This window comes from Paramormyrops kingsleyae, chromosome 1, assembly GCF_048594095.1.
Source record: "Paramormyrops kingsleyae isolate MSU_618 chromosome 1, PKINGS_0.4, whole genome shotgun sequence".
Lineage (NCBI taxonomy): Eukaryota > Metazoa > Chordata > Actinopteri > Osteoglossiformes > Mormyridae > Paramormyrops > Paramormyrops kingsleyae.
In genome coordinates, this window is record NC_132797.1 from 73,060,308 (window position 1) to 73,072,192 (window position 11,885).

Here is an 11,885-nt window from a genome sequence, read left to right on the forward strand (position 1 = left end):
GGCGTTCCATTTCAATATGAACTTTCAGGAATACACACCCACCATCCAAGAGGGCCTCAAGAATGTTCTGGTTTTAAGTCTCGCTGACTCTTAAGACTGTGACTCAAAGGACATATTTCTCTCTACAGCACCATTGAGGAGAAACTCAACCCTTATTTATAAAATAGCTTTTCATCTTCAGATGATGAACTATGTTTTTAATATATTTCCAGACTCCTCAACAGCTTCCTGTTTGCTGTAGACTGGTTGATTATAAGACCAAATGTTGCTGTTTACAGATGTAATATGTCAAGGAAAGCGGTCACACCGTGCACAGTCGTTCTAGAAGGCTGGGGATAATTGTGTTTCATCCTTGTAGACATCACGCCTCATGTGATTCTAAATTGGCATTCTCACACCCCCACAGACGCATCCCGCCACCGTTGCCGTCATGCCTGCCTGTGTCATCCATCTGGTCAGCGCTTTGGACGCTGTTTATGTTACTGCTGTTAGCGCTTGTAAACAGCACAAGTCAGAGCCTGTCAGAGGCCCAGGGTCGAGTAGAAGGCCTCTTTCAGAGTGCGCCTTGGGCGTCCTGTTTCAGGCCGAGAGGAACAGGATCTGTGTTGTTTGCAGAACTGCACACAAAGGGCTTGACAGATCGCCAGATTTCTCCTCTGGGCCAGTTTAGGGTTACCATAACCTCATTATTATGCTTGAAAGACGACAGGTAATCGAATCTCAGGTGGCCGCTGTGTCTTTGCTTGGGGTTGGCCTTCCTTTTATTCCAATTTGCCTTGATTACCTGAACCGCCAAGGCTCCATTTCAGCCACTTATCTCCCCGAAATAATCATCTGATCGGCCCCTCGGTGCCCCGGCGGGGATGCTGTCCCCCGGGTCAAACACAAAATTAGTCTCTCACAGCGCCCCCTACGGAATGCCATCCACAACTGCCACTTGCAGATCAGCCAATGGCCACCTGTCTCTAGTTTCTCAGCCACACTTTGCCATCCGAAGGGGGGGACAGTGGGGGGGGGGGTGGTTCAGACCCGTGTGTCTAATACATCTTCTAGACCAAGACCAAGATATGCGTAACAAGATAGCTGAGTAATAAGGGGCAGCTGGTAACGGGGCAAGCAGAAGGCTCTCTCCTGATGCCGGATGAAGCTGGCTGGGGTTTTCATGTGGAGGAAAGAACTGGCCCATCGGACGTCACTGCCACGTTCTTGGTGACCCGGGGAGTTACCTGGATTAATGTCTTTCCAGGAAGATAGTATGAACTGGATGGCCGAGAAAAGCCAAGCAAGCAGACCTCGTCTCGAAAGGATGGGTCTTGTGCTGCGGTCTGGCTGCCCTCTAGCAGAAGGAATCAGGAAGGCCTGCCGACACTGGTAGAGGAGGAAGCGGAGGGTAAAAATATATGAGGTTCATGTGCATGACAAAGGGATGGAGTCCCTTCATTAATAGGAGCAGAATGGTGGCCTCATGCTCTTTCACGAGTCCGGTGATCAGACAAGGGTGGCTGTGTGTTTTTTTTTTTTTAACCAGTCACTTCTTTAGCCAATAGCATCAATTCCCTGGGTCACATGCTCCAGAACCAGCAGACCACACAGGTTCAGCGTTCCCTCTACAAACCAGTGGGTATGCCTGGTTAATCCAGGGCTGTCCTCATTCAGAGAATCTCCCAGCATCCCGCATAACCAGTTATGCAGCTGATGTGCACGCCTACACGTATTTATATTTGGTATTATGCATCTATAGTGGTATTTACTGCCATAATAATCCCACGTGTTTGGAATATACCCAAAGGTATATAAATAATTTCCAAGTTTATATAGCGGTGAATAGAACTGTAAACAGATATCCCCTTATTGATTTTCCCGGATGAAAGTGCGGTGCCGAACTCGAACAGCAAGTCACAGTTTTTCAGTAACAATTTAACCATAGCTGCCACCCTCCCAGCTGCTGACTGAAGAAATCAGAAAACTGTTACACACACAGGCCAACAAAGGTCTCCAGCGGAGCCACTCCGACCGGCTCCACGCGGCCACAGGGAGACGGAGGCAGCAGTGGTGGGCCACATTATTCTCTCCCCTCTGCGTCTGTGCCCCCCCATCCCCCCCCCAACCCGCCTGCCTAGCTTCTAAGTGCAGAGCGAGGGAACGAGTGACATTTCCACAGTTCTGACCTTTGTTTTTGCATTGACCGGGGTTCACCGTTCAGCGTGTGAGGAAGAAACAGCTGAAACCGGAGCCATGGCCTTGATAGACTCCTTCCGGAATGTTCCAGAATCCTCTGTAGGGTCTATGCTGGTGTTCCAGCGAAAGTTAGAGCGTCACAGGTGGCAAAGGCTCATTCCCAAGTAACAGGTGTTGGAAACGGTTTGTTTTCTGAGGGTGAAACTTCTGGAGAAACGCTAATGGTAATGGTTTATTCCAAGACAAAGGTAATAGGCTAAAATGCTAAAAATAATTCTAATAATTACATCGCTGCCGCCTAAGAGCTCGGAGCGCGCACTGCTCCTGGCGATCACCCCGGCACGGTTTTGTTCTATATCGCCATCTCTCCACAGCGACTTTTCCACCCGCCAGCGGCAGGGACTGCCGAGAAAATGCAAAAATTGCACTAAATAGCAGAGTATTTAGTGGCGCTGTGCCTCGGCTCAGCACGTCGTGGCTCCGCGGCTTTCGAAGGGCACATTAAGCCTCTGATTCCAGAACCACATAATGACATTCTGCCCGCTGCCCAGGTTCGGGAAATCAGCCATCCGCTGATCCCCCTGAGACTGCTCCCTTTCAGCTCGGCCACGGCGTGGAGCGAATCCCTCGTTTTGGCCGCGGCTAATTGGTCACCTAATTGAACGCGGTGCTGGGCCGCCGTTCCATGCCCTGCAATCAAGGCGTGTCGGGGGTCGCTTTGCTACGTTCTCCAATTCTGACATGACCTCATATTGTTTTTCAATTCCGATTCCTTCCTCCGCCCACCTTCGTTTATTGCCAGAGGCTGAACAGGTATGCTTCATTTTCTGACATTTTTCCATACGTTCTGCGTTCGGCCTCAGCTAGCTGGAATGCACATCTGAGACAAACAAAAACAGCTGCAGCGACTGGTTCTGTATCCGCTCCTTTGTCTCCGGTACTTTGTGCTCCCATGAGGACTGCGGTGATGTCTGCAGATGTCTTATCTTTCTCATTTGCATATCCTCAGAGTAATTACAGACTAATCAGATCGCTATTTTATTGAAAATGTCAACATATAATGGCATGGACTTATGCACAAGGAGAGAACTTTTGTTTTACTCCTCAAAATGATCCCTGTTCAGCCAATCAGATGCACCTGTGTTGAGCTGCGTCCTCAAAACACTGTTAACCGTATTACAGGATATGTGTCCACTGCACTGTACACAAAAATGGACCTGTGTGGGAGCAGTACTTGCAGCTGATGACAGGGGGGGTATCACAAAAACAAAGGTTTATTTTATGATTTTTTGCCTCTTGTTATTTCAATGCTGCCCAAGGCTAACCGCATTGACTGGGTGCTCTGTGTCTACAACTTATTATTTAGCTGGTTGTCTGACATGCATGAAGAGAAGCACGGATAACTAAACAGTGCCTCCCTTTCACTCACCAACGCTTGCATCCCAGCCTTTATCACGAGGCCACTTAGCAACTTAGCATGCTGCAAAAGAGCCTTTTGAAGACCGCGAGAGAAAAAGACGGTACTTTCATCTGTGGCCACTGCAGTCTGTCAAGTGTCTGGTTCTGGGCTTTTGGTCTTATAGTCTAGTATGTTAAACCTCATTCTGAATTTTTGGCTCAAGACAGACTGAGAGGGACATCAAACTCCAGAAGTAGTTTATAGGGCAGACTGAGGTTGACACCACACATCAAGGGTGGTCTATAACTCTCCCATTTGGGAGTCCCCAGCTTAAGAGCGGCTGAAAACCTCCTTTTGAGACAGACACTGCTCCTTAGGGGAGGTCTTTAAGACAGGCTGGTGACAGAGAATCAGCTGAAAACATTCTGTTGTGTGAATTTCTCTCCTCCATCCAAACCTGACTGTGATGGGTTGGGGCCCCATCCTTGGTTGTTCCCTGCCTTGTTGCCGTAGCCTCTGGGATAGACTTATCGCACCCTGAGTAGTATAGGCAGTTACAGAAAATAGATGAATGGATGGATTCAAACCTGTTATTTTGTGTGTTTTGTGTTATTTTGTAGCTGTTTTTGAAGCTCAATAAACTACAGCTTATAAATCATAGAAATGATGACGTTTATTATGCTGGGAGGTAACGGATGAGAACTTTCTTCCATCACTTTTCCTCAGATGCTTCTTAAGAATACCGGTGTCCCCCCCACCCCCTAAGACACACATTTTCCCGTGCCCCTGCTCCTTACCAATCCAGTCAGCTGGAAAATGAGCCTCTGCAACACCCCCCCCCCCTCCATCCAGACATCTGGCAGATTAAAGGTGAAGCAGGGGGGCCACACTGATGCCAGCCATGGGGTGGGGGGGGGTCATGGGGGGTTGGGAGGGCAAGATTGAAGCCTACGGTTTCTAAAGGAATGACCCCCCCCAGGAAATAAGAAAATACAGGAGGGCTAATAGACTTAGGGTTTGCTCTATGAGCTGGTGGCCAAGGAGGGATTCGGCATGCGCAGACTTTCTGGCCAACTAGGTCAGACAGTGTTTCAGACACTGCCCCCCCCCCCCCCCACCCCCCTATTTAATTCACAGCTCCCACAATAGAGAAGAGGAAAACCTGTATTACAATGGGAAAAGGAATCTCTTCTGTTTTAAGAATCTCAGTTATGCTGACCCCCCCCCCCTTACTGATCTTTACTGAGTATCTTACTGAGTGACTCACTTCACTGGTCGGACGCCCGTGCCACCATGGAAGCGTCTCAGTGTGCGATTAATAAGCCTGCGTGACGGGGCTGTGTCACAATCCATCACAGAAGTTTTCCTTTCAAATATCCTTAAAATCTAACTGTCATGTCATCACCCTTTTCTAGATAAGTAACTAGAATTTCTCATATCCTGCATCCTGTACAAAGTCACAGTAAAGTGGCATTTTTGCTCCACCTTTTGTTATATCTGAAAACATGGAAAACATCATTATACTGAAAACAGATACAGCTGCGCGGCCAGTCGCCACTGGACAGAAACATCAAGTGAAATATATGCAAACAAAACATGCTGTTAAATAGGAAAAAAATGTAGATTTGTGTCTGTTATACGTTTTCTACCGTTTTCTACTAAGGTGGTGAAAGGAGAATCATTACGAGTGACTATTTTTCTTCATTTGATAGGTGGCAATCAGCCCTAAACAGTCACATACTTTCCTTTTGGGCTCATTTTGTACCTTTTAACCTTAAAACCCTCAAGCTTGGCTTTTAGCGTGACAGGAGCACGGAGCCCAGAGAGGGACTGTAATAGTTTGTACCCAGCAGGGTGGAACGACACCAGGGGCACGGTCCCTGCATAATGTCATCCGCACAAGAATATGGAGAGGAAAGCATTGATCTGAAAGCGCCCAGACCATGACTGACTGCTGTTAACTCTGTGAGCTTCCGACTCGGCAGGGAAGACAGGGTATGAGAGAGAGAGAGAGAGAGAGTGAGTGTGTGTGTGTGTTTGTGTGTGTGTGATTAGGTTTGTATTACATTGTAGGGACCAAATGTCTCCCACAATGTTATAAAAACCTGTTTTTTGACCCCCACAAAGTGACTGCAATCAAAAAAGTAAAAATGCCAGAAGTCTCGTATTTAGTTTGGTTACTTAAGGTTAAGGTTAGAGCTGGATAGAGGTTAAGGTCATCATGTTGGGATTAAAGCTTTCCACATAGAAATGAATGGAGAGTCCCCACAAAGATATAATTAGTAACCTGTGTGTGTGTGTGTGTTGGGGGGGGGGTCTGTTTCCTGGCCCACAGACCCGTGGTATGTTTGACGTCCCATGGATACACCGGAATAACACCCCACCAAAGACAAAAGTGCTGCAGGTAGAGAATCACAGCACCTCGTTACACACATTGGTAAACAGTTCACCTGTATAAAATGGGCTGTAATGCAGCATGTCTTTCTGAAATGTTCTTTGCCCTGACTTCGGGATTTTATGGCTTCTTGTTATGCAACACTTTATTAAAATGTTTAACTTGTATCTTTCCTATAGTGGATACCCCATGTGATTAATATAACATTCTGAAACAGGACTGTCATGCACACATTCAGGGACTCGTATCATGAACAATTCTAGAATCTGACCCCTAGGGGGGGCTCAGCCTTCCGTGGGGCTGCCACTTTCAATCTGAAATACAGGGAAAAATATTTTTCAGGTTGGCTGAGAGGAAACATAGGATTGGTGAAGCTGCTTAGGGTGCATCTTCGTGTAAGTGCATCACTCTTCAGTAAGAGTGAAGAGTGCCACAGAAAATTACTGTCGTACAGTAAAAATATCATTGTGAAAATTCTGCTGAAACCCCGGAACATGTAATGGTATGTGGATACTAATATATGCATAATGTATCTTATAAAACTGAATTTGTAATAAGACACACCGGTGTCCCGTCCAGGGTGTATCACAGCATTGTGCTCTGTACTGCCTGGGGTGGGAATAGACTAACCCCACAAGCCTGACCAAGATAGGCAGCAGAAAGATGGATGGATGGAGTGATGGATGGGTGGGTGGACGGATGGATGGAACGAATACGACATAAGTGAACCAAAACTTTAGAGCTTACCTGAAATGAGTGTTTCCCCTTTTGCGTGTCGACCCCAGCTTGCAAACAGAAAAGCGTATCTGATAAGAGGCTATAAAAGACTCTCTTGAAGTCTTCATTGCTGGATGAATTTCAAGCCTCCCTTGAGGGAAGTTAATAGTGCCTTGTGGTGCCATGGGGGTGGTCCTGTTTTGAAGGCTGTTTCAGTACTGTTTTGATCGTATAGGCTTTCTGTGTGAGAAATGCCATAATGCTTTACACTATTTTGAGAAGAGCCAGCTGCAGCCTTAAGGGTTACCTGAGGTCATTCCTGGCAGCTGCCATCAGACTGACATTCTCTCCTGGCATCACCTACCTGACCATAAGCTGTCTGTCCTTGTGTATCTTTTGCACACTGTTTTTACACATTGCGCCCAGTAGTTAATTGTCTTTTCTTGTGCCTTATATTTATTTATATTGTGCCTGTTATGATGTAGTTGTATGTATTTGCTGCTGTAACACTTGCAATTTCTTTCAAGATCAGTCGATCAATCAATCAATCTAAGATTAAATACTGTACACAGTTTCACGGTAAATTTGACAGATTTTGTCGCTCCTGAGCCGTTCCTGCTGCAATGTGTTTGTTGGTCCTCCTCCTGAAATGCACTTTCTGTGTCAGCTTCGCTCTCAGATGCATAGCTCTGTGCCCTGGTGAACAACCCCTGGCACCAGGTCAGAGTAGGAGGCTTGTCTTCGGTCCAGTGGGGCACAGAGACAGCATTTGGTACCTCAACCCCAACTGTGTGTGTGCGCTCCCCATCCCTCGGCCGGGTCACGGACGCCGGGGCGCGGAGGACGGACACACGCAGTAACACCGCCCCCTTTTGAGCACACAGACACAATAACAGCAGGAGTATAATGGACCGTAGGCAGGGGACGTAACTCCAGCAGCAGAGTGGCCCCCTTAAGGTCAGCTGGGCGCGTCTGATTCCTTGTTCTTTGCGAGTTTGTTCCTGATTTGATTTATTTTCTCCAGCTGCTTTTACATTCCTCTCTGTCCCCCCAGCAAGCCCGTCAACACCAACCCCGGGCAAAAAAAAAAGTAGTACACATTAATTTATGTTAAAACATCAAACCCAAAACGAGGCCAGGGTCCAGTGTGTGGCTCCGAGGGTTCGGTCACTGCGCCTGCGATTGGCAGCAGAGTTATTTCACTGTCGGGCTACTGAGCAAGGCTGCTTTCTCTGAAACGTGCATCACTTCGGATGAAAGTGTCTGTTGAATAAGTAAAATGTCTCAGCTGGGATAGATAGATAGATAGATAGATAGATAGATAGATAGATAGATAGATAGATAGATAGATAGATAGATGTTTTAATAATGTAGCACAATAACAATCTGTTTACTGTAATGGTCTGTTATAGTCATGGTGGTCCGGATACACTTAGAGTAAAGATACTCGGCACAGTTCCCTGAATGTGAGGTAATCAGTTCATCCGAGTGGCACATTTGTGCTTTGGGAGAGCATTTGGAGAACACGCACAATCTGGAGTTCGATAACAGACCCATATGAGTACGGGAATAAGATGGGGACCTCTGACACGGCTCGCACCTGCAACCCTGAAGATGTTAATGAGCAGATCCATAAAGCACGCCACCATGCCCAGTAGGAAAGATAAAAAGACAATACAAAAACACTGGGGGTGCATATCTGAGCTGGGCAGAAACATCTTCACGTCCTCGTAGTCAGTTCAGCTCTGCTTTCCAAATCTGCTCCTGCACAAATTGCATATAGAAATACACAGATTCTGGGCAGATTATTAGTTTAAAAGCTAGTTGATCCATTGAACTCACCTTTGGAAACGGTCGTTGGATGACGCCTTATTATAACATTGCCCTGTATTCAAAGTGGTGTGAGATGGTTCACACTTTCATACCTCTCCCACTTTCCACTAATCCCTCCAACTCATCCTGCACCAGGATGCGTGATTGACAGCCAAGATAACCTTACTTCTAACATCAATACTGGCCAATAATGAAACTGTATATCCCCCATAATTAGCTACCTTTGGGGAGGGATAACTGTCAGAGGGTTAATCAAACCAAAAGGCATGAACTTTAATAGCCACGAGCCTTAACCATCCTTGTTATTAATTTATAGGCATATTCAGAGGAACTCATGTAATTATACACTTGTTCTACTGGCACACGCTTGCAGACACAGTCAACAGACATACTGTCTGCTGTCAGTTCTCTCTGCTGTGCATTTGTATGCAACAAGAAAACAGAGGTGGTTTGTAACAATTGTTTGTCTGAAAGGTTGCATGACAACCTGCCACACCCACAGACCTGAAGCAATGGGCCTTACCTGTCCACGTATGCTAGTCTCCCAGCTGGTCTGGGTCTTAGCCAGGTCTTGTCAATTACCAGTAAGCTAATACCACGGCCGCGGACGCGATGAGGATCATGTTCGTTTCGGTGGGGAACTCTGCATCAGCATGGCACCATGCTGCCGACACTATTTACAATCCTCGACTTCAATGGTCTCATATTCTCTTATTTCCGATTGACTAGATAATCCTGTTTGCCAAGGACCGCTGGGACAATTGACCCCAGAAGGCTCTTGTTGCTCCCCAAACATAAATGATCCTCTTTGTGTCTGGATTTTAGTTTGCACTTACACAAATAAAGAGAAGATAAGAGCCTCTTTCTGTTTTCCATTGACCACGTCTTCCAGTGGACACCAAAATATACGATACATACAAATCACAGGCCTACTTTCTCTTAGGCAAATGACGTAGACATGAATTCTACTCACACCAAACAACTTAAGGGGTAGTGGACTTTTTTCATCGGTGGAAGGCTGCTGTGGATCTATAATTAGTTGTAGAGGAACCCTTCACAAAGTTCTATGTGTGCAACATGATCCTAAGAGTCTGTTAATGTATGGATGCCTACTGTACAGGAAGGAAACCCCACCAAGACAATGGCATTTTTCCTCTTTTGCTCTCAGCATTTAGAACTCCAGCAGAAACTCAATCAGATGCCAGGTAACGATCCCTGTGTCACGCCAGGCACCTGACCATCTAGGGGCCACTTACCTAAACTCCACATCAGTGATCTGGGAGGGGTGAGGGTGGGGACAGGAAGGGAGGGGGGTGGGATGCTGGAGCTTCTGTGTAAAAACCTTTAATTCAGCAGCATTGTTCACCTAATCTCCACTTGTCCATCATGGCTTAGTCTGCTTTTTTTTCTTACCCGTATCTGCCATGGAGGGATGACATTGACTTTCATCCTGGATCGAGTGGCAGGGAGAGGGACCTTCCTACAGGTGTGGTGCTACACCACATTTCTCCCAGGGGACACCCCCACCCCTCCCCAGAAAAACCACATGGCTCCCACAGGAAGCCTCCCCCCAAGGCGACCATATGACTCTCTGGAGATGCCTCCATCCACACATCTTCTCGCAGTCCCCCTCTGGCCCTTAACCAGACCTCAGCACAGTCAGTGAGTCAAGAAGATTCAAGCGGTGAGTTTCAGCTCATCACGGCCTGAGGCGTGGAAGTCCAAACATCAGTGAATCTGCATTAAACCCTGCAAATTACTAACACATTTATTCATACACTTTTAGCATTTTACCTGTTCAGGCAGCTTGATACTTTTTATCAAGCTTGAGCACCTTAACGTGAGGCACCGCTTACTTCTTGAACTGGCAACATATAGTTATGTGTGGATTTTGAACCAGCAAGATACCCAATAGCTTATAAGCAGGTGTTGTTAACAAGCAAGATAATTGATTTCGCAGACAGGTTGTCAACATTAGAACATGTGATGAACTTTAACAAGGATCCAAAAAGGAGAATGATGTCTGCACATGCCCATGAATCTGAAGCAGTGCTTTTTGGGAAACCAGTTCCAAGCACTAGAGACCACCCTTGATAGCGAGGAAGGGAATCATTTGTCTCAGAATTCTCCTGGTACCTAAACTGTTAGTCACTCAAGTTAAGGCAAGGAACTTTCTGGAATCCAGAGACTAATCTTGTATATATTTCCCAGCCCCAAAATATCTGGTGTAATAACGACCAGAGGTGGGGGCAGTATGGTGGCACAGCGGTTAGCACTGTTGCTTCACACCTCTGGGACCAGAGTTCAAGTCTCCACCATGGCTTCATATGTGTGGAATTTGCATGTTCTCTTTGTGTCATTGTGGGGTTCCCCCCCCGTTGAAAAATATGCTCAGGTTAATTGGAGTTAATTGGAGTCACATGTGTGAGTGAATGGTGTGGGAATGTGCCCTGTGATGGGCATGAGCTCATGGGCTCCAGACCCCCCACAACCCCAAATAGGATAAGCAGTTACAGAAAACAGATGGATGGACAACCAGAGAACCTGGTAGCATGGTTGACACATCTCTCCAGCCACATTTCAGAGACCCAAGCTCAGGTGACCACATCACTCACAGTGGGGACCTTTGGCAAAGGGGACTGCAGCTTGTTCATTAACCAACTGTATCTCCTGTCATCCTTTTAACAGACGATTGTCATTCCAAATTTGGGCACAAAAGGGTTCCCTGAGAAGCCATTTGTTCTTTAGATTTGGAGCTCCTTTTGTGAGGCTAACCACAGATTTTGTCAAGCACTGTAAAAAAATGGAGACCGGTAGGGGGTCGCGCTCGTCAATAGATGTCACACATGTTAACGAGCAGTTTCGTCGGAACTCAAGACACAAAACATGGCCGTCACAAAGGTGGCTTTTGTGTGGCGTGCCTCACTGTGTATGCTAATGAGCGCCTATCCCAGAATGCCATGCTGGGCACCTACTGCTGGACCGGGGTTCCGGCTTCTTTCTTTGTAAAACATACGCAGATAACAACACTGGTGGTGTCATTCTATAGCGTGACAAGGGCTGTATATTAAGACAGTAATTGAATTAAGTTCAGATAACAAAAGAAAAACAAAACTAAGAACTGATTTGTTTGCATTTTTTATTCAACTTGAGATGTCTGGTGAGATATGAAAGACTTGCTGGACTGATTAGTGCCCTGGAGGGTGGATTGGAAAGCCTGAATTTCTGAGAAATATAGTAGCCCAAAGCAATTTTCATAAAATTATTAAACCTCCCTGGCTTCCTTTATTAAAAAGAAAAACAACAACATCCTGTTGATTTTTTCAATGGAGCAGATACTTGCACAAGTATCTTAAAAAAAAA